General features: G+C 38.8%; 1 protein-coding gene across 4 annotated transcripts in view; it reads left to right on the top strand.

Annotated features, from left to right (window-relative positions):
* The window catches only part of LOC115224044 (mucin-5AC), a 426,655-nt gene that overhangs the window by 349,089 nt on the left and 54,680 nt on the right, over positions 1-22,886 (top strand). The window contains exon 1 of one of the 4 annotated variants that reach the window (XM_029794860.2): positions 13,764-13,945. The exons of the other annotated variants lie outside the window; for them this stretch is intronic. The gene's annotated coding sequence lies outside the window, so the exon portion shown is untranslated. Of the gene's footprint in view, positions 1-13,763; positions 13,946-22,886 lie in introns of those variants that run through there. 4 annotated transcript variants of the gene reach the window in all.

Genomic DNA, 22,886 nt, shown 5'->3' with positions numbered 1-22,886 from the left:
TCCATTGTACAAACTTAGATTTTTCAGAGAATTTAGCTTATGGTTAACTGTATTTACGAAACCAATTACGAATTTGTACGTTCACTAGCTTTTCCGACATTAAAAAAAATATTAATCGTTCTCTTTTTTTGCCCGCTGTGTGTGTGTGTGTGTGTGTGTGTATTCACGTGAAGGTGCATGGCTCAGTGGTTAGGGCGTCGGGCTCACAATCATGAGGTTGTGAGTTCGATTCCTGGGCCGGGCTGTGTGTTAACACATTATTTCACATTGAACCAGGTCACTCGGCTGTAGAACTGAGTTGCGACGTGACTGATGTCAAGCTGTATCGGAGTTTGCCTTTCCCTTAGATAACATCAGTGGCGTAGAGAGGGGAAGAAGTATGCATGGGCGACTGCTGGTATTCCATAAACAACATTGCCCGGACTTGTGCATCCACAATGGTCAGGACCTCAAGTTGTCCTGAGCATTGTAGATGGTCGCTGGTGCGCGTTTTTGCGGTCCAAGCAAGGGAACTTCCAGGTGCAATCTCATGGTCATTCATGACTGAAGGGGGTTTAATATAGTTTCACACGAATGCGCCTAAAATGAGATTTATTATGGCGATGCTATGGTAGGAAACAACTTACTGTGCAAACGTAGCAGAGTCGAACCCCAGAACCACGTATATCCCTGAAACAAACTTCTTTTACTACACACAGTCATGACAGCAGAAACAGACAGACAGAGACAAATGTGTGCGTGATATATCGTAAATTCCAACCACAGCTCCTTTAACAGACTTCTTAATTCCGTCATGTTGTTTCATATAGAATTCGTTTCACAAGACGGGAATTTAATTCCTTCAAATTAGCGGAAACATACTTGTTGAGTGTGTGTGTATATATATATATATACATACATACATACATACACACACACACACACACACACATGCACTATCTTTGTTGTTGTCATTGATGTTTCATGTTAATTTGATAGGCTTCATTGATGTTGTTGCTACTGTTGTTGTTGTTGTTTCTGTTTACCTCGTTATGGCTTTGATTCATGCTTCTCTAAGTACAATGATCTGATAATGTCTTACTCCTAGTATCGATCCGTTCGTTTTGTCCACAGCGATCTTAAATACTGGTTAGTTTATCTTGCACTACTATTATCGATTATCTAGTTGTGTGTGTGTGTGTGTGTGTAAGGAAATCTGATAGTGTTGCTATGTTTTCATAGTTCATAGTCATTCCATTTGTCATAAGTAATCTGATAGTTTGGTCGGCTGTTTAATAATAATAATAATAATAATAATAATGTTTCCGCGTGCGTGAGGAGAGGCGCGCTCATTCATATATCTTTGTTTCGATTATTGGAATGCGACCTTGCTGGATCACCGCCTTGAAGGGTTCAGTAAAAAAATCGACCCCAGTAATTTTTTGTTTTTTTCTTTTTTTAAGTCTGGTGCTTCTCCTTTCGTTCTCTTTTGCCGAACCGCTTCGACACGGGAACGCAAACAAACCCACACCCATTTTCAAGTGGTGGTGTGGGTGGGGAAAGGCAAACACAAAGACACACATACGCACATACATATATTCGACGGGCTTCCACACAGATTCCGTTTATTTACTCACGAGGCACTGATCGGCCCAGGACTACAGCAGAAGACATTTGCCCAAGGTGCCGCCGTATGAGACTGAACTTGGAACCAAGTGGTTGCAAAGTGAGGTTTCAGCGATGAGGATTCAATTGTTCAATCAGTCGAATTACCTGTCCCTGAATTAATATGTAAGTGGTTGAATGTCCCACGTGACTGGGATATTCAGTCACTTTTGAATGTAATACTTAAGCAGAATCAGTTTGACACAGTGTGACAAGATTGCACCGTTTGAATTTCGGATACAAACTACCCAACGGGCTTCTATACAGTTTCCGTCTACCTAATTTCGCTTTGTAGCTATGAGTCAATCCAAGGGTACAGAAAATGATATTTGCTCAAAATATCATTCAATGGAATTGAACCCACGATATTTCATGGTTGCGAAAAGGACTTCTTTATCCTTCAGCCATATCCTCTGTGTGTGTGTGTGTGTGTGTTTGTGCACGTGCGTGCTTGTTTTGTATCAAAAATTAACTCTGAGTTTAACCCCAGGTTGGGTTGTCCGCGACTGTCAGCTTCCGATGTAATATGCACATCTATCCCCTCTGCCAAGCGTATAGAGTTCTAAATCAGATATTTGCTCTCTGTAAAATAGTATAAATATTTATATTTTAGAACCCTTACACTACGCTATAACGTCTCCCTCATAAGTTCGAGTTATATACCTTACATTTTTCTGAACGTTTATATTAAAAAAAAACACCCACAGTCGCGAACGAGTCGACTGTCAACTTTTGATATCACACACATACATCAATGTTTGATTATTTTGTTTAGTTATAACAACAATTTAACATTAAACTGAAGACGTACTCAATTTTTTGTAGAGTACGTATTATACTTTTACAAGAAGGGCGGCAGCGACTTCCAAGTTTCGACCCGCCTGCCTTCGTCAGACTGTGATAAATTTCGGTTTATCTTGGCTTTATATAGTCTCTGCAAAGAGCTGTATAGGAAGGATGACAGGGGTAGGTAGAGAACATGTATGTGTGTAGGGTGAGTGCTTATGGAAAGCTATTATACAAGGTTTTATTGTTTAGAGTTGAAGCTATGATATTTTTCAGAGTTCAGTCAAGTGTATAAAACTTTGTTGTCAGGTGTGTCTAGTTTAGGTTTACCAGATTCAGAGTATGAGATTGCTAGTAAAGAAATTTGGTTATTGTTATGTTTTAGTGATCTGAAAGCATATAAGGAAAGGAAAATGTTTGGTCATGAGATGTCTAACTAGGGTTTGATTGTTGTTGATGTTATTTGATTTCTATTTAGAGAATTTAACCCGTGTGTTTTGGGAAGGTAAAGATTGAGTACTATATTGCTATAAGTTATTATATGGGAAATCCTACTCGTATTCAAATCTGATTTTATATGTGCTTGTTATCCATCACACTACCGCTTGACAACCGGCGTTGATTTGCAGAATAAGATATCAGACTTCAAAAAGCCTAAGTACTGGAGTCGATTTGTTCGACTAAAACTCTTAAAGGCGATGCCCCAGCATGGTCGAAGTCCAATGACTGAAACAAAAAAAAAACATAAAATTAACGTTGAACAGCTCTAGCTATAATACTGTCTTAGAGGAACATCCAGCGGTTTTGACTTTTAACGCACAAGTCTCGGCATACTGCCCCCCCCCCACACACACACACACACGTCCTCATAACTTAAGATAAATGGAAATTTTGCTAATGAAATTTTCTACAAATATCTTACGAAAGGTGTAGATTCCGATTATATCGGAATTTTTGTGGAAATTTTTTTCGGGGGCATAGAGAGAGGAATTTAGAATAATTCACACGAGTCGACTTTTTTTTTCTTTCTTTCTTTCTGAAAGCAACGAAGAAACAAAGGGTATTTCTAAATGAAATTTTCTACAATTACCTTTCAGATAGTATAGATTGCGATTATATCGGAATTTAATGTGAAGAAAAAGAAAAAAAGAAGGGTGCGAACACATACAAATTGACTCACATCTTTGTTTTGTTTTTAAAATTTCAAGTTTCATTTTGTAGATATAGTATACATGTGTGTGCATCCACCAATTTTCTTTTAAGTTGAGTGGAATGGCACATTTGTGTAGGTGTTCCAAATCACTCTGAGGGCTTCTTTGAAACGAAATATCATAGCTAGTGCCGTTGTACATTTGCATGTACGTTAAATGTTAAGCACACTGGTATTTTAATCTAAGGCTGTTTCAAGTACGTATATTAATTTCTGTATTTGTATTTCAATAACCTGCTATATGTAATAGCGCAATGGTGTTGCTCCATACGCAGTTTAATGTATGTTATACAATACTAGCCGAGTAGCCCGTCGTTGCCAGATAATTTTCAAAATAGAATGCCTTTATTTCAATATTTCGCTTATTCCATGTTAAACATGTCTTCTGCGATGGATAGGCTTCTTCATCGGGAGGGATCTTTACATTATCTGGGGCTAATCTGTGTCTCGATAAACAAAGTTTTTGTTTTTCTATTTGGTGCGCATAAATGTAAAGATTTTTCTTAATACGCAGCTGCTGCTTTGCGAAGCTGTTTCTACTATCGCCCTAATGCAATTCCTCACACACACTCAGCATGAGCGACATACATATACAGAGGAAGATTGAGAGAGAGTGTGGTAAATAGAGAGAAAAGGAAAGTTTACAATGAGAAAAGCGTTATTGTCACAGATTTTGAAAATTTTAAAATTAAATGAACATTTTCAAATTTTCTATATTAATGTAATTTTTCACGCTAAATCCGATTTTGTGATTCATTTATTCCAGAAAAGTTTAGAAAAATATTACAGAGGTTTAAAGTTTGATCATTTTTACTCAATCAGAAAACAAAGATTTGGAAACTAGCATTTTTTGCGTGATAGCTGTCCATCACAAAATGAAAGCAAAAACATTTACTACGAGGAAGTTTGAAACAAAAGGAAAGCAAAACATTACAACGACGGAATTTGCAAGAAGTTTCAATGAATAAAGTCACGTGAAACGGTCAAACAGGCATGTAAATAATTTACACAGAGCTAGACAGACGCTCTTGATATTGCAATACGTCGGTCATATCAAGAGAGAAGGGAGCAGCATGCGTGAGAGAGATACATATACGAATTTGAACACAGAACGTAAAGACAGACGAAATACCTATTTCTTTACTACACTCAAGGGGCTAAACACAGAGAGGACAAACAAGGACAGACAAACGGATTAAGTCGATTATATCGACCCCAGTGCGTAACTGGTACTTATTTAATCGACCCCGAAAGGATGAAAGGCAAAGTCAACCTCGGCGGAATTTGAACTCAGAACGTAGCGGCAGACGAAATACCGCTAAGCATTTCGCCCGGCGTGCTAACATTTCTTAATACATTATTGCCCACCAACGGGACAACACATCACATGTGGGGACACAAAACGAATAAAAAAAAACAAATGTATGACAAAGATGAATGATAAATATGAAAACGAGAAAATTGAATGGGACCACTCAGCCCCATCTCCGAGCGACCCCATTTCTACCCTTTACCACCTTTTATACCCCGTTCCTTCTAGTATGTCTATCCCGAAAGTCAAAACTTCCGGTAGTTCCTTTCTGTTCAACTTCACCTCCTACGACCCATATCCACTTTTGTTTCAACACTCTCCATCTGTTCCTCCGTCGGTAACACACAACGGTGTCACCTCTTGACATTGTCAAACTCATGAATTTTCCACTGCCTTAAAATCGTCCCATTCCGGTAGTTCTCGTTCGAATCATCAATCATCACTACTACACATTTCTTTTTTGTCTGGGAGGGGGAGTTTGAGAGTTCTAGTGTGTGTGTTTCTTTTTTTGTTTTCGTGTCGGAGAGGAATGGTTAGTCTCGGTGTCTGTGGGGAAGGGTGGGTGTGGGTTGGGATTTAAAGTTCAAATCACTTGCTTTCTTCGGTTTCCCCCGCCTGCCACTTTCCATGTTTCTTCCTCTGGTACTTTTTTCTCTTCTTTTTCTATCATCTCTGCATGTTCCTCCGTTTTCTTTGTCCGTTCTTCTACTTTTTTTTCTGGCGGTGAAGGTCAGTTCACTCTAATGTGGCCCTTTAGACCACATAACATCTAGGGACTCTGCCATCCACCTTGAACCTCTTTTCCGTTTCATCAAACGAGATTATTTCTGCTATATTTTCTAAGATTTCCCTTGATGCTTGTACCGTCATCTCAAGTGTCTTTCCTTTCCACATTTCACATCTGGTTCCCGTGACCTGGAGCACTGCTATATCCTCCTCATTTCCTTTAAGGACTGCGGCCGCTACCCAGGCCACGTGTATTTCGGATGGAATACCTTCGACTTTAATCCTTGTTGCCCGTCTGTCCATATAAGTGGGCAACAACACCACTTCTTCATCCTTTATTGCCTTCGCTGCCTGTTTCTTTACATTTTGTTCTTTCGTGAACCTCACCTCTACTGTACCAAATCTCATTCCTCTCTTTATAAAGGCTATGTCGTGCCACAATCTGGAAAATCTATTATAGATTCTACGACAAGTGGGTTTACTAGATAAATGACTGTTTTGTCTTGCTTGCTTTTTGTTTTTTGTCATAATAATAATTTCATACTTGGCTTAAGTCTAACTACTTAACCATTAGAGTGAACTGTCCTTCACCGCCCAACACTTTTTCTATTTGACTTGAGTTTACATTCTCAATTCTGCCCGCTTTCGTTGAAAATGTTTTGTATGTAATTGTTTTCCTCCCCCACATCTCTGCCTCATCAAACAAGACTATCTCTGCTATCTCCTCCAAGGCTTTCGCCGATGCCTGCACCGCCATCTCGAGTGTCTCTCCCCTCCACATCCCGCGGCCTGGAGCACCGCTACATCGTCCTCACCTCCCTCGAGGACCGCGGCCGCCACCCAGGCCACGTCCACTTCGGTGGAATACCTTCAACTCCAATCCCAGTTGCCCTTCTGCCCATACAAGTGGGCAACAACACCACTACCCCGTCCTCTACTGTCCCCACCGCCCGCTTCCTTGCGAACCTCACCTCCACTGCACCTTACAAAGATAATATCCCACCACATGGGCCTTAGTACCTTTTCTATTTGAGCCGTTTTTACGTTTTCAATCCTACTTGCCTTCGCTGAGAATGTCCTGCATGCAACTACTCTCTCTGACACCCTCCAACATTTCCTTTGGAGGGGACAACTCCACATTGTACCCCTCTCTACAGGTCAGATTTTTAAAATTACTGATTTTCTTGATGTCAATCTCCTCTTCCTCCTGTTTTGTCACTTTCGTGAAGCTTTTCTTTTTTTCATCTTTCTTAATTATTTCATCCATTTTTCCTATTGCTCTAAGCAGTTCTTCTGACAACGATAGTTTAGACCCACCAAGGTCTGAAAAAACAGGCTTCTTTTTCTCCGTAGCTAACTCTCCCCAAAATAGGAGAGAAAGCACAAACAAATTGCTACAAAGCAGCACAAAAACAATTAACAAAGTGTTTAAAACACAGACACAAAATAAATTATGTTAACACCGTGAAAAATAACGTCAAACTGCCTCACGTACAACTTGAAAAACAGCGGAGGCGTGCTAACGTTTCTGCCAGCTCGCCGCCTTTACAGACCATCATATAACTTGTTTGACATGTGCATTGCGTTTTTATTATCTTCCGTTTTATGTATCCGGTATGCACATGCGCATTACGTTTTCATTTTTCTCTTTCCGGTTCCTACTCAAAACTGTTTACAGATCACAGCCATCTCACGAACTTCTGTTTGTGAGGAGCGCTTCGCGTTCCGATGGTTGTGAATAAATAATATCGAAGAGATTAGATAGACAGATAACAGCTAAAATCTCAAAGTCACTGTTAATTTCTTTCCTGTAAAGAATACATAGACACATGGCGGCAGAACACCTGACGTAGCCTAGGTGTACATAGAATTGTGTGACATAGAATTGTTCTGATTGAATTGATATCCGGTTTAATTGACCACTATTGCATTTCTACGCACACACACAAAATGTGTGTATAGATTATTGAAAAGAAACTTGACATTGATGTGATAAATGAAGGTGAATGTTTATAAAACCTGACCACTTCCTAAGAGCATTGTCAACATAGGCGAATTGGTTCTCAGCTTTAGAAGTAAGTTGATGACTTGTGACATTAAGGGGCTACCATAAAACACGTTTGCAGGTAACACTCTTGAAAGATTTAGTACCTGTTCTCGACGGATAAGCGATTGTCTCGCCACAATACGATGGAAAAGTAGTTTGTGTTTGAAATCCATAACATTTATCCACCCAGAAACACCATCCTTACCTTTTAAAGTATAGCTCACGTCTTCAATTTCAAAGACAGTCGTCTGATTTAAACATAATTTTAATTGTGGTATTAACATCTTGTCGTTGGTGGTCGCTGCAAAAATGATATAATTATTTAATTATTTGTCGTTGTGAAGAGTTAAGTCATGTCGTTGTTACCTAATTCCTCACACATACACTTATTGTCCACTCAATTGCATTAGTGAAACCATTTCACTCGATTGTCTATTCATCTTGTGTCCTCTTCACTGTGTAACATCCATGTGTCAGCTCCGTTTCATTCGTTGTATCTCTTCTAAATTGCAATCAATTCTGTATTCATAGACTCTGTGTGTATGTGTGTGCATTGACAGCTGCAGTGGATGGCTGTTTTAACACACACACACTTCATTGCAAAGGAAGATGGAGGGGAAAGTAGAGCAAAATTCATCACTTGCGATATTATTACTTTTTTTTAATTGCATTTGATATTTTCTTTCTTTTCTTTTCTTTCTTTTTTTCTCATTGACGGTGATGTACATCCATTTCATGAAACGTCTGAATATTTATGTTATATATGAATTAGTGAAGGTTTTTAAGTATCGATTTAAAATAAATTATTTCGTTTTACGTACTGAAGATCTTTTATCTTTTTCTTGTTTCAGTCATTAGACTGTGGCCATGCTAAGGCACCACCTTGAAGAATTTCCAGTCGAATGAATCGACTCCAGTACTTATTTTTTTTGTTAAGCCTAGTACCTATTCTATCACTCCCACTTGCTTAACTGCTAAGTTTCAGGGACGTAAACACACCAACACTGGTTGTCAAGCGGAACTGGAGGCACATACAAACACACAATATATATATACAACGGGTTTCATTTTAGTTTCCGTCTAACAAAGCCACTCACAAGGCTTTGGTCGGCCCGGAGCTATAGTAGAAGACATTTGCCCAAGGTGCCACGCATTGGGACTGAACGTGGAACCATGTAGTTGGGAAATACATTTCTTACCACACAGCCACGCCTGTGCCTAGATATCCATTCTATTGTTATCCATTTGAAATATATGAACAAAATAGCCAAACGGACGTGGGTTTTTATTAGACAGTCAACTATGTAAGTCTTGGTTTCAAATCTTGTACCAATCTTGCCGTATTTGTTAGACAAGGTATGTAATTCTACTTCAGTTAAAGGCGCGTGGCCAAACGATGAGAGTGTTCGGCTCATGATCGTATAAGATCGAGAGTCCAATTCCTGAACTGAGCAGTGGACTATGTCCTTGAGCAAGGCATGTTATTTCACGTTGCTCCAGTCTACATAGCTGTAGGGAGTATCAACCTCTTTCCGCGTTTCACTGAGTCAACGTCGAGCATATGGAGAGGGTGTCTGTGTCTGCTCACGACTATATAGGTACCGAAAGCAACTATCTATACTCGCTCCCGAGTCACTTTTGTTTTTTTTAAATCTATCAAACTTTTACAGGTATTGAATAAGATACTAGGTATATACTCTTAAATAGTCATTAAAACTGGAGCAAGGTACTAATTTCTTTTTAAAGTACCGTATTTGATGTACGGGCATGTTAGACGCACTCCAATTTCAACAGTGCATGTTCAAGGAAAATAGTTTGTAGTACATTAAAGCATGTCACATTGACACAACTTTTTATATAGGACCCGGGGTGATTCCCCCCCCTCTCTCTCTCTTTGAGAGTGAGGAAGAAGTGCGTCACTCATGCCGGGAAATATGGTATTTTGGTACCGTCTCAAGCCTTTCTTTGTTCACAGATATCTCAGTGCTAACTGGAGCAACAGTTTCGAATTCAAGATAAGAACTAACCCCAAATCGTTTTTACTTTTAAAAGCACGACAGGGCGGTAAGCTCTGGCAGGATCGTTAGAGCGTCGGACAAAATGTCATGCAGTATTTATTCCGACATTTTACGTTCTGGTTTCAAATCCCACCCAGGTCAAGTTTGTCATTCATCCTTGTGGATTCTATAAAATAAAAGTACCAGTGGGGTATCGGGATCAATTGTATTAACTAATCCCTCTTCCACTTAAAATTCTTGAACTCATGTCTAATTTGGAAACCATTTTTTTAGGAACACAGCTTCAACAGTTATAGAAATATTTTGAACTTTTAAATTTCCAAATGAAATTCTTTTATGTCCACTGTTTCCATTAATTCTGGTTGCGATTCTGTACGGAATGGAGTTGTCTCACTTCAGTTTTGTTGCCAATGTCTTTTACTAAAGGCATAAGTATCGTTTCCTTCGAAGTCCGTTATTAACCTGAAGTTTTGTATCCAACAAATAATATTGCATTGAAGTATGGGAAAAGGGCCAAATCACCCATTAAGTTTGTTGGAACAATCTGCTGTTGTTTATCCCCAAGACAGCTATGACTGAGCAGAACTATTATCGAAAACATCCCATCCTGACCATCATACGGCGGTATAACTTTGGATGTGCTTGGTAGTCTATTGATTCGGCTGGGTGGCCACTTTGGAATGGAGAGGGGCAATTGCTGTAATCGAAGTATGCTGCGTTTAAAGAACACTCGAATTGGCTACTGCATAGGGCAGCCCAAACCCTCGCCACGCCTTTGCTTTTTATATCAAAGGTTACATTATCCAATGTACCTTTAATTTTGAAGGTGATATTGTGCTATTTTAAAGATAATCAACTGCTGTTCGTGACAGGACAGCGAGCGTATGATTTAGAATCTCTCATTTGTTAGGTTTGTTGGATCAAGACCATTCCTGTTACTCAACTCACCTGGGATCTTTTCTGTTTGGCTGCACCTGGGGGAATTTTAAAATTTGGTATATTGGTGTAATTTTCCACGCCGAATCTCATCGGCTAATTTACTTTTTCCAGAAAAAAAAAACCCTTTTAAAAAGTTAGAGGTTTCATTTTTACCCTGTCAGAAAACAGGATCTGGAAGCTGTCATTTTGTGAGTGACTGCACGTGTTGTCAACTGTAAATAAATGAAATATTGGCGGAATTTTTTTTACGCGTGCCATATAACCCCTCATAACTTATATATATATATATATATATATATATATATTTTTTTTAGAATTTTCAGAAAAATTTTGCCAATTTGTATTCTCACGGGAATTCACACGATTATGCAAAAACCAAACACAAAAAAATTTGGTGCGTGATTTAAGGCCTATTTAGCTATTATTTTAAGCATATATCACGAACACCTCATACCACATGTGTTTTAAGCAATTAATAAATAAAAAATGACCACATGGGTAAACAGCTTGGTAACAGCTTGGCTTGTTACTATTGAAACAGGCACCTACGTGTCTGTGGCTTTCGATTGGCTAAAATTACCCAAAATTTGCAAACTTTAAAAGTTATTAATTCTTTATTTATTGATTTATGGCGAAAATGAATTTCATGTCAATGATTTCTTTACAAAACTATATCAATACACCAAATATGAAATCAATTGGATCAAAAATTGAAAAAATTGAAAAGTGACAGCCAAACAGGAAAGATCCCTCAACTGAAACATTTTAAAGACCTCAGTCGTGTTGTCTCTCCATATGCACAATTTGGTTACCACACAGCGCGGTCAAAAAAAGAAGAAAACTTCGCCGTACCACAGCCATTACGTAGGCTTTTATATTAGGGACTATATTATCCAATGTGCCTTTCCTTTTTGAAGATGGTATAGTACGATTTGAAGGATGATCGACTGCGCGTGATCAAACTATTCCTGTGCGTACCTAGAAAAAGAAAAGAAATACTGGCTTCTGAGTGCTTGGTAGGTCTCCCTTAGTAGGTGTGTAACTCTATATGCTTTTTTATTGCATTGGCAACCGCATGCAGGCTTCTCTTTTCATTTCAAATCATCCTTGATCCTTCCTCACCCAGCACAACAATGCTGTGCTTTTTAAAAAGCTCAGCTGCCTAAGAATGCCTCTCTCCCTTCCTCTCTCTCTCTCTTTCCCATCCCCTACCTTGCCCCATCCAACGTCTGGTTGCCATGACAACTGTCTGATCAATTTTCTGTCCAGGCCAGCGTGCAGGAGGAGGAGGAGTCCAGTTATTATTATTATTGTTGTTGTAGTGTATGCCTATCAATTGTGTAAAGGAAGCGTAGGTAGGTATGTATGTAGGTGGGGCGAGTAGGTAAGTTGGTAGGTAGGTAGGTAGGTTGGTTGGTAGGTAGGTAGATAGACAGGCAGGCAGCTGGCTATTTCTGCCTATTTGCTTTAGAGCTAAATAAACACTGGTTAGTCAGGCTGTGCTCACTCACTCACTGACTTGACTGACTGACTGCCTCGAGGTCCAATGTTGGAAGAGTTCAAAAGATATTGGACTACCAGTGCAAAGGGATGGGGGAGATCGGTTGAGCGGCTGATGATGATGATGATGGTGGTGGTGGTGGCGGCGGCGGCGGTGATGGTGACGACGACGAAGACGATACTAAAGTTATAAAGTGTGGGAGTGGAAGGAGGGGAATATCTGTAGCTTTAGTGGACAAGGTGGGATTGGCATTCAAAGACAAGTAGAGGTGGCGTGGGTGTGGAGATGGGTGGAGGTGGGGGGATGGAGAGCAGGAAGGGACGGAGAATGATTAGTCTTTATTGTGGTCTCTTTACTGTCCAGTTGGTAAGTTCATCTTCAGCATAATCATTCTCCAGCCATTTCGCTCTTCTTTATCCCCAGACAATCAGTAAATGCGTGAGCGACAAAGAGAGAGAGAGAGAGAGAGGGTATGTGTGGTTCTCCCTTCTCTCTCTCTCTCTTACTCTTTAGAAAGAAAGAACACGTGACTGTACCTACATGCTCTTATTTACTCTGAAGTATTTTTTTTTATATATTTACTATTCAATATGGTAGTTATATATATATAGTTGTATATTAAATTGTTTTTATAACTCCACATAAAAACATTTACACACTCATACACATGTATGTACACCTTTGATTGTTTTATTATGTTCATGTTGATGATGATGGTTAACTGATGATAATGAAAGGGATAAATGATTGAAAGCAATGCTAATGATAGTGATAACACTGTACAAAGGTGTGCGAGAAAGTGGGACACATACACACACGTGTGTGCGTCCCACTTTCTCAGCATCACTATTTCCTTTCCTCTGTATGTATAGATAGATATAAATAGATATTCTTTTACTTGTTTCAGTCATTAGACTGCGACCATGCTGGAGCACTACCTTCAAGGTTTTAGTCGAACAAATCGACCCCAAGACATTTTTTTTTTGAAGCCTAGTACTTTGTCTATTGCTCTTCTTTGCCGAACCGCTAAGTTACGGGGACGTAAACACACCAAAACTGGTTGTCAACGAGGGGGGGGGTACAAACACAGACAAGTATATATCTATCTATATATACGTAGATATGTTTGTGTCTTCTAATTGATGCGAATTTCGTATGGTGAGGATAAACTATTTAGAATGTTTTCATGGGGGGAAGGGGTTTAGACCGTTTGTGATTTCTTTTTCTTCATAGAGTGCATAACCTTCCTAAATAGCATCCAGCATTTATTTATCATAACGTCTGTTTATTTATTTCCAGCGATCTTGTTCTAGTCATCGTTGGATTAATCTCTTGCGAATTTACGGTGTAGAAAAGTCTGCAATTAAAAGGACAAGCTCCAGCGCATGTAGTTTACTGTAATATAGATACTGTCATTTAAGCTTTGTTAACATAGCATAGCCGATGTGGTCTTCGACATCAGCAACGATGGTAGTTGATAGTAGTGGTGGTGGTGGAAGACAACACCAACAACAACAGTTAAAGAATTAATAGTAGCAGCAGCAGCAGCAACAACAGTAGCAGCGGCAACGCCAGCAGCAGTAGCAATACTAGCAGCAGCAGCAGCAATATAATCACTGTTTTAAAAGAGACAGACATGTGCTTGGTGGGTTGATATGAATATAGACAGGGAAATCTGGGATGTGGGTTTTTCATAAAATGGCTAAAGGATTCTTCGACGAAAGGGTACAGCTTAACGGAGGACAGTTGCAGGTGGCTAAAGGTACGATTAAAAGTTGGTTAATATCACTCCTTGTTCATCTATTATGCAGGCTCTGTGTGTGTGTTTTTGTCTTTATTCATTTCGTTTTTAATCCGTTCGCTTTCGGTGATCGTTCTGTCAAAATAGATGTCCGATTTTGATGTGTTTTGTTGACATTTCTGTCCTTTTTTTTTTTTTTTTTCTTGTTTAAGCATATTGTATACCTAGATAACCGTTGACACATCGCTATGAACTTGAAATTATTACAATTCTAGCATCACCTCCCCGACTCCTCTGCTCGCCATTTGACCGAAGACAAGTGTGTGTGACACAGTGCTCTCCCCTTATTTACTTCCGCTCAGCGTTTTCGCTTTTCTCTCATTCTCACCTCCTCATCTCTTCATTCTGTCGTTTCTACTGATGACCATCGTCTCTGATCTTTACCTTTCATCCTTTCGGAGGCGATAAAAAAATTGCTTAGCGGCATTTCTTCCGGTTCTTTAAGTTCAGAGTTCAAATTCCACTGAGGTCGGTATCGCCTGTCATCCTCCGAGGTCGATAAAATAAGTACCAATCTAGTACTGGGGGTCGACGTAATCGACTATGCCCCTCCCACAAAATTTGAAACCTTTTTCCTATGGTAGAAAGGATTGGGAAGCTGGTAGAATCGTTAGCACGCCGGACAAAATGCTTAGTGGCATTTCGTCTGTCTACGCTTTGGAATCAAATACCGTCGACTTTGTCATTCATCCTTTCGTGGTCGATAAAATAGGTACCAGTTGAGCACTATGGTCGATGTAATTGATTAGCTCCTTCCCTTAAAATTCCAGGCCGTCTGCCTATAGTAGAAAGGATTATTGTTATGGATATTATTATTTACCGTATTTTTTAACTTGTCTCTTTTTATTGTACTATCACTGCATTCATTGTTTGCAAACAACGTAAATTGGCCGGTACAAAGGTATAACTATTTTTTGATTCCTCAGAATTTCTTGCAATGAGATTTTACAAGATATACATTTTTAACGGTGTAGATTACAATTGTGTTGAATTTTTTTTTTTTTTTTTGAGAAAGTGTTTCACATCATTCACCAACCACCGTCATACCTGGACTTTATTTCTTCATAATTCTCTTTAAAATGCATATTTTTTAAATTTCTTGTAGAAATAGTTTTTGACAATAGAGTATGAAATGTTAATATTTCAAACATGAATCTGGTGAAAATGTGAAAAACGCTGATGTTACGGAAATCGAGGACGATAAACAAACACGGGAAAGAGAAAGGATTATCGGAAAATTCTTCCCTTAATTTTATTCCATAGTTGTCGTAATCAACACCCTCGAAAGCGTATAACTGCAAATTTTTTTTTAAAGCATGGGCTTTTCAGAAAGTTATGAGAAGACAGTCAGGCTGTAATTATTCCTATACCAAACTTTTAACCAATCTAAAGTATAGAGAACAATGAAATTGATAATTTGTCTCCAGCACGTCTTGTCACCTACATACATACGTACATACATTGGTCAAGACACTTTCTCAATGTGCTATGTACTAGAAACGAACTTAACCACATAAGACATGTTGCGCATTTACATTTTTAAGAAATAACTAAAATTTTAAATATTAAATTTATCAATAAATTGAATTATCTTATATAGCAATCCCACCAAACTTTTCACGTAATTACTTTCCCTCTTACTATGACTTCAAATCTGAAGGATTTCGTTTTCAAGATTCTTTATGTGAACTCGTGTGATTCTGTTCTGTCTCGGGTGGGTAATTATGCCATAACAATAAATTGGAAAAATTTCTTCGTAAAAACATATGTCAATATGTTGATATGATATGTTGCTTTTATATATATATATATATATATATATATATATATGCATATTTGGAGACTTCAATCTCTGGGACCTATTAGTAGTATACGTTGCGAGAAAGTTGGAACTAGGGAGTGGCAGAAGCAGGAGATTGTCACTTAGGTGGTTTAATTGAAGGGGTGTGCAGAGGTGAAAAACCAATATATGTATATTAGAGCTAGGGAACGGAAAATTAATGTGTGTGTGTATATATTCTCAAAACATTTTAATGCGAATTACGTTTTTAGAAGCTGGGGTATTTTAAAATGAAAAGAAACGGTAAATCCCCCCACACACACACACACAAGAAATTCCATTTTATTTGTGGTAGCTATTCCGAAAGTCTGCACACACACACACACATATATATATATACGTACACACAAACATCTTCCCCCACCCTCGCCAACATCTGTGAAATAAGTAAAGTGTCCTCTTATTATTCTGTCCACTGAGCTGACGACCTAAATTCCTTGCCGCGAGAGAGGAAAAAAAAAAGAACATGAATAATTAGAACCCAATGGTTTTGTATTATTTGACAGTGACGGTGATTGTGGTGGTGGTGGTTATAGTCATTGTAGTGGTGTTGATGGTATGATTTGGGCTGGACTTAATGTCCGCTGTCTACTGTTTTTCACATACCATTGCCACATCCCGCCATTCTCCTGCTTTCACCTCGTGTGTTTGCACGTTTTCCCTTTCATCACACATCCCCTTCCCTTTCTCTCTCTCTCTTACTCATACTCAAGCTTGAGGTGGTTGTTGTGATGGCTATGTTGGTTAAGGTGGTGCTGATGGCGATTTTATGTGATGGTAGTGGTGGTTAGAGTTTTCTTCTTCTTCCAACCCCTATCGCTGCTGCTGCTCCATACTGACACTTATAGTGATGATGGTTGTTATTGTGGTGGTGGCGGCAGTACAACTTGACAAGTAGTGAATTCATGGTATTCCCTACACATCTATCTTTCTATCCGTTTGTATATATACCTAGCCAGCCATCTATCCACTCCACGAAGCGCGCTGGTTCTCCGTCTCCTCTGAAGCGAAGTGCCTATATTTTAAGGCTAAAACCACTCGCGAAACTCAAAACAGGGAACATAGAGAATCAGAGAAGTAGTGCGGTGACGCGACGCAGGAGTGCTTTGAATGGAACGGCGTAGCTTCACCCTAACCCTTGTTCTCACCTTCGCCAACTTTAACAGACGCACTTGATGTACCTCAAGTTAGTGACAAGAAATGGAAATCAAGATTTGTTTTTAACTGTGTAACTCGAAGTAGATAGAGCTATAAATAAATAATAGCGTGTAACTATTAGATTGGGGGGGGGGGAATCCTTCTGGTAGAATATCTTCCACCGTTAAAAATGAATTATCAAAGATATCACTTTCGTTTTCCTGGTGTGTGTGTACCTTTTCTCCAATTTTAATTTATAAGTCTATTTTGGTGTGTATGCTGTTTTCCTACTTCCTCCTTTATTCTCTGGGGGTTGGCCATCTGACTTTAAAAATCTCTCTCTCCCTCTCTCTCTCTCTCTCTCTAAACTGTAAAGCTTTTTGCAGTTTAGCTTCTTCAGCTATTCTCCCAGTGGCTAGTTGCTAGGTAACCGTCACTCAGGAATGGTATCTATGCAATACTCACCCTCTTATTTTCTCTCGTTCTTTCTCTCTATGTCCCCCCCCTCACCTCTGGACTAAAACAGTCTTGTTTTGCCCTCTCCATCCATTCAACTATAGCAAGGAAAATGCGTGTGCTGGAGAGGGAAGGAGCAGAGATAAGTTTGTAAACCTTTTATCCTCTATCTCCCTTCACTGTCTGTTTCTCTCTCTCCTACCTCTCCCATTGCTTTCTTGTTCAGTCTTTTCCTCCAAAATCCCTTACACATATCTATAACGCCTTTCCCTTCCTGGTTAAGCTCCTATACAGTTGTCTGTCTGCTGTGTCCTCAAACATCTACTGTTTAGCTTTTCATATGCCACCCTTTTTCCAGCCTCCTACTTTTTACTATTAAGGAGCTGAACTATTTCCAAAAACATCATCCATCTACTAATACAAATTTCAAAACAGCATTCCCCTTAGGGAACTTGTATTCCATATATATATATCATATATTTCAATTTTTTCCCCCAAAATTCGTTTATTTCTTTATCTCAAGCAATCTCTTCAGGATTAATTTTTGCTATTCTCTGAGGAATTAGGTACATGACAGTTAAATAAATTAATGCTTTAAAGGCAAGAGATTTTGTATGAAGGGTCCGAAGGTAGGGGGTGTATTGTGCTCTGTTTTTCTTGCTCTCAGCTATGTCTTTGTCTCAGCTTCAAAGCATGTTGCAGTGTCTTAGGGATGGAGGTCAATCAACCTTGCTGAAAACAGCTAACCCATTGCCACTGCATGCTTGAAGAGTTAACTAAGAAAGGGCACCAACCAGTCTGTAAATTTACTTGCTCCTGCAATTCATGCAAATAGCTAAAAACCAGCCAACATATACAACAACAACAATGATAATAATAAATACTGTGACAAATCCTGTAGAGATAAAATAGATTTCACATGCTCTTGAATTGTAATTTAATTTTTTTTTTTAATTGTTTTCTTCCTAAATCTTTTTAACTTGTTTCAGTCATTGGACTGCAGCTATGCTGGAACACTGACTTGCAAGGTTTTAGTACTTAGATCTTGTACTTATTTTATTGGTCTCTGGCTGAACTGCCAAGTTAAGAGGACAGAAACAAACCAACACTGATTTTCAAGCTATGCAGGGTACAGACACAAGCACATATATATATATATATATGTATATGACAGGTTTCCACAAAATTTGTCTACCAAACTCACTCACAAGGCATTGGTCAGCTCAAGACACTTGCTGAAGGTTCCATGCAGTGGAACTGAACTTGTAGCCCTATGGTCTTTTCTTTTACATATTTCTTTCTTCAGGATACAATAGAGTAGCTCAGCTCTCGGAGAGTGGGGCAGTTTCCAAATTTTTTTAAGCTTATCGCAAAATGATCCAAAGTAACGACGGTTACTTGATTTCTTGCTGTTGCTGATCTTCATGCTTACCTTGATTGGATGGGGTTGTGATCAAAACAGGTCTTCTAAGATCTCAATGTTAAGATAATAGCTAAATTACCAGACTTTCTAGTGAAGCTGACTTCACAATTAGTCAACATGCTGCTTAAAAGAGAATTATTTAATGGTGTGATTGTGTGGTAAGAAGTTGGCTTTCAAACCACATTGCTTCTGGTTCAGTCCCACTACATGGCACTTTGGACAAGGGTCTTCTCTGTCCTCAAGCCAACCAAAGCCTCTTGCATTTAGTAGATGGACACTGAAAGTACATTGTGCATGGGTTATTGTTTCTTTGCCTTGGTTTAACATGATTGTTGTAAATGAGCATCACTGTCATGCAAGCAGTGCCCTTTGTTTTCAGTCTCCCATAAAAACATGTCTAGTCATGGGGAAATATTACCTTGTTTGGAAACAGGTGAGGGTTGACAACAGGAAGGGCATCCAGCTGTAGAAAATTCACCTTCTACAAATTCTGTCTCATCCATGCAAGCATGGAAAAGTAGTTGTTAAAACAATGATGATGTTTAACATGCAAAAAAATTGCAGCAGAACACCAATGTAGGGGTTCGTATTGTTTACAAGAATCAGTTTTGTTACACAAACATATATCTTTAACCCTTTAGCATTTAAACTGGCCGTATCCAGCCCTAATATTCTATCTGTTTTATGTTCAAAGTGGCCAGATCCAACCTGTCATACCTACCCTACAATGTCATTCTAAAAGTAAACAATCACATTATTGAAATCTCAAAGTTACAAGATAATGCATGATTAATTCAAAGCAATATCAATAAATAAGCAATACAATGGACTGAGAAACCTGAATGCTAAAGGGGTAAGTAATTTGGAGAGTGTTTTTGTGAAGCAATTGATTTAAATGAGCCCTATTTCAAAGGTTTTGTTAGTCTCCAGAATTATTTATCAGTCCTGGAGTTAATGTATCTTCTTTGATGTAATCCCTCATTTAGAGTTTTATTTGGCCCTGCAACTAATTAAAAGTTTAGCCGATGTGAAATTTCATTCTGAACCCTCTTTGACCTAATGATTTGGGAATCAGGAATTTTTGCAGGCATGGTTGAGTAGTTAAGAAGTTTTCTTTGCAACCATGTGATTTCATGTTCAGTCCCACTGTGCAGTACTTTCAGCAAATTTCTTCTAAATCCATGCACTAACCACTGTCTTGTAAGCATAAACTTTGAAAAAGCCCACTCATCATGTCATCAATTCATGTTTGTGATCCTATCCTATAGTGTTAGTTTGTTTACATCCTCATAGCTTGGCAATTTGGCAAAAGAGACATCATAGAATAATTACCAGATTTAATAGAATAAGTACTGGGGTCAATTTCTTTGATTTAACCTGTGATGTGGGTGCCCTAGCACAGCTACAGTCCAGTGACACAAGCTAAAAGAAAAAATAATTTCTCTCCCTTGTTTTCCCCCTTCTTTTCATATTCATTCTTCTGTGGTGGATAACACCTCTCACTTCAACTTTGGCTCTACTAGAGAAGTGAATAAAACACTACAACTGAGGGAGAAACTTTGTTTAAACCAAGGGCTGATTAAATCAACAAAGAAATTTGGGATAACATAGTCAAAGTATTTTTTATTCTTCATCATCATCAGTGTTCTTATGTCCACTTTTCAGTGGTTACATGAGTCATGTGGAGTTTATGGAGGCAGATTATCTACGGCCAGATGCCCTTCCTGTCATCAACCCTGACCTGTTTCCAATTAAGGTAGTATTTCTCCATGGCCAGACATGTTTTCATTAAATATTGGAAATTGACAGTTTGTATGACTGACACTCAGTTACAGCTATCACTCTTATGTGAAGATAAAGACTCAAAGAAACACACACGCATATGTATATACATACATGCATGATGGGCTTCATTCAGTTTGCAGCTGCCAAATGCATTCACAAGGCTTTGGTCAGCCCATGGCTATAATAGAAAACACCCAAGGTGCCACGCAATAGAACTGAATGTGAAACCATGTTGGTAAGCAACTACATATACGATATACATCTAAGATATTGTTTACTTCCTGTGAGTGCAAAATATTGGATTGACATTTTCTTTCTAGCACAAGCATCTGTGTCTTGCTTATTCCAGATGAGCTGCTCTACATTTTCATCATTCATAGAGCTGGCTGGCGCCGGTGTATGTGGAAGAATGAGATGTCAGTGTGGCTGGTCCCTTGATGCAAATATATTTTATCGAGTGAATGCGTGTTGTTTCACTGAACATCATCATTTAACATTCACTTTTCCATGCTTGCATGAGTTGGCCAAATTTGTTGAAGCTGGTTTTTGACAGCTGGATGCCCTTGTGCTAACCCTCACCCGTTTCTAAGCAAGCTCATATTTTAACTTTGGAGACAAATATTAAAACAGGAAGTGAACATTGTATGTATGACAGTGATGCCTATTTATGATCATCATTTCACACACACATATGATGGACTTCTCACAGTTTCCATTCACCAGATCCATTCACATGGCTTTGGTCAGTCTGGGGTTATAGTGGAAGATACTTGCCCAAAGTGCTGTACAGTGGGATTGAACTCAAGATCACATGGTTGGTAAGCGAGTTTCTTAACTACACAGCCATGCCTGTACCTACTGAGACATTCTGAGATAAATTTAATTTTAAAGCAATCTCTGGTAAAAATAAATACCTCCTTAATTTTGTAACCTGTGGGTCTGTTTAGGGATAAAGCTAGGCCCCCAAGGCTTTAACCTTACTACATTCTTGGGCTAGAGATAGATGCCTTAACCCTTTGCATTTAATCCGACCATATCCAGCTGAAATATTCTACCTTTTTTTATGTTGAAACTGACCAGATCCAACCTCTCACACCTACCCTACAATGTAATTCTAAAAATCTTGATGCTACAAGATAATGCATGGTGAATTCAAAACAATGGGAATAAATACGTAATACATTTGACAAAGAAAGCTGAATACTGGTTAAATGGCGGCTCTATAATGATTGTTTCGTGGTTCTTTCAATCCCTCATATATTGTAAATGCTTCATTAGATATGGGGCATAACACCATCTGTGGGTGAACAACCAAACTGCAGAAGTATTGCCAAATGCAGGTAAACAACATTTTTCATCTCCTGGTATTTGAAGTGTTGAGCCCATTACCTACAAAGTTCTCATCTGAGTAAAGTGTCTGTTGATGCTTAAGAAGATACCTGGCTGTTCCAGCATCTCAGCTTCATAGATAGATCACTTACAGTAATGTTGCAAGTGTCATGGGTTGATAAAGTGGTGGGAGAGTATATAAGGGTATTTGAGTATTTGGTTGTATACCAAGAAAACTCCTTTAACTCTTTCATTAGCCACACTTTTACTGAAATACAATGCCTTTCACCATCATCATCATCATTTAACATCCATTTTCCATGCCAGCATGTGTTGGCCAGTTTGACAGGAGTAGTTGGCCTGTTTGACAGGAGTAGTTGGCCTGTTTGACAGGAGTAGTTGGCCTGCTGCGGAGCTGCCTGGGTCCCATTTGTTTTTGCATGGTTTCTATATAATTCTTCCTAATGCCAACCACTTTACAAAATGTACTGGGTGCTTTTACATGGTACATTACAGGTGTTTTTATGTGGCACCAGCACCCACAAGACTAGGATCTCTTGGCTGAAAGAACGATGTAGAGGACATGCCTGTATGCATGGACAGCCACAATTTTACTTAGTTTGGCATGTCTTCTTTGTTTCAATTAGTTTTGAAAATAACAAAGGATTTAATAAAATATCATTGCCATTATTAACTCCATGTTTGGACCATCATCATTTTAACATCCTCTTTTCCATGTTCACATATGTGGAACAGAATTCATCATTGAGGCAGATTTTCTATGGTTGGATGCTTTTCGTGTTGCCAATCCTTAACTGCTTCCAAGTAAGGTAAAATTTCCCTTGGCCAGACATGTTTCCATAAAAGATTGGAAGTAAACACCATTACCTTTTATAACAGTGATGCTCATTCACAACTATCACATGATGTCA

This window comes from Octopus sinensis, linkage group LG2 (assembly GCF_006345805.1).
Source record: "Octopus sinensis linkage group LG2, ASM634580v1, whole genome shotgun sequence".
NCBI lineage: Eukaryota > Metazoa > Mollusca > Cephalopoda > Octopoda > Octopodidae > Octopus > Octopus sinensis.
Note: the sequence above shows the minus strand (reverse complement) of the source record. Positions and strands in the feature narration are given on the sequence as shown.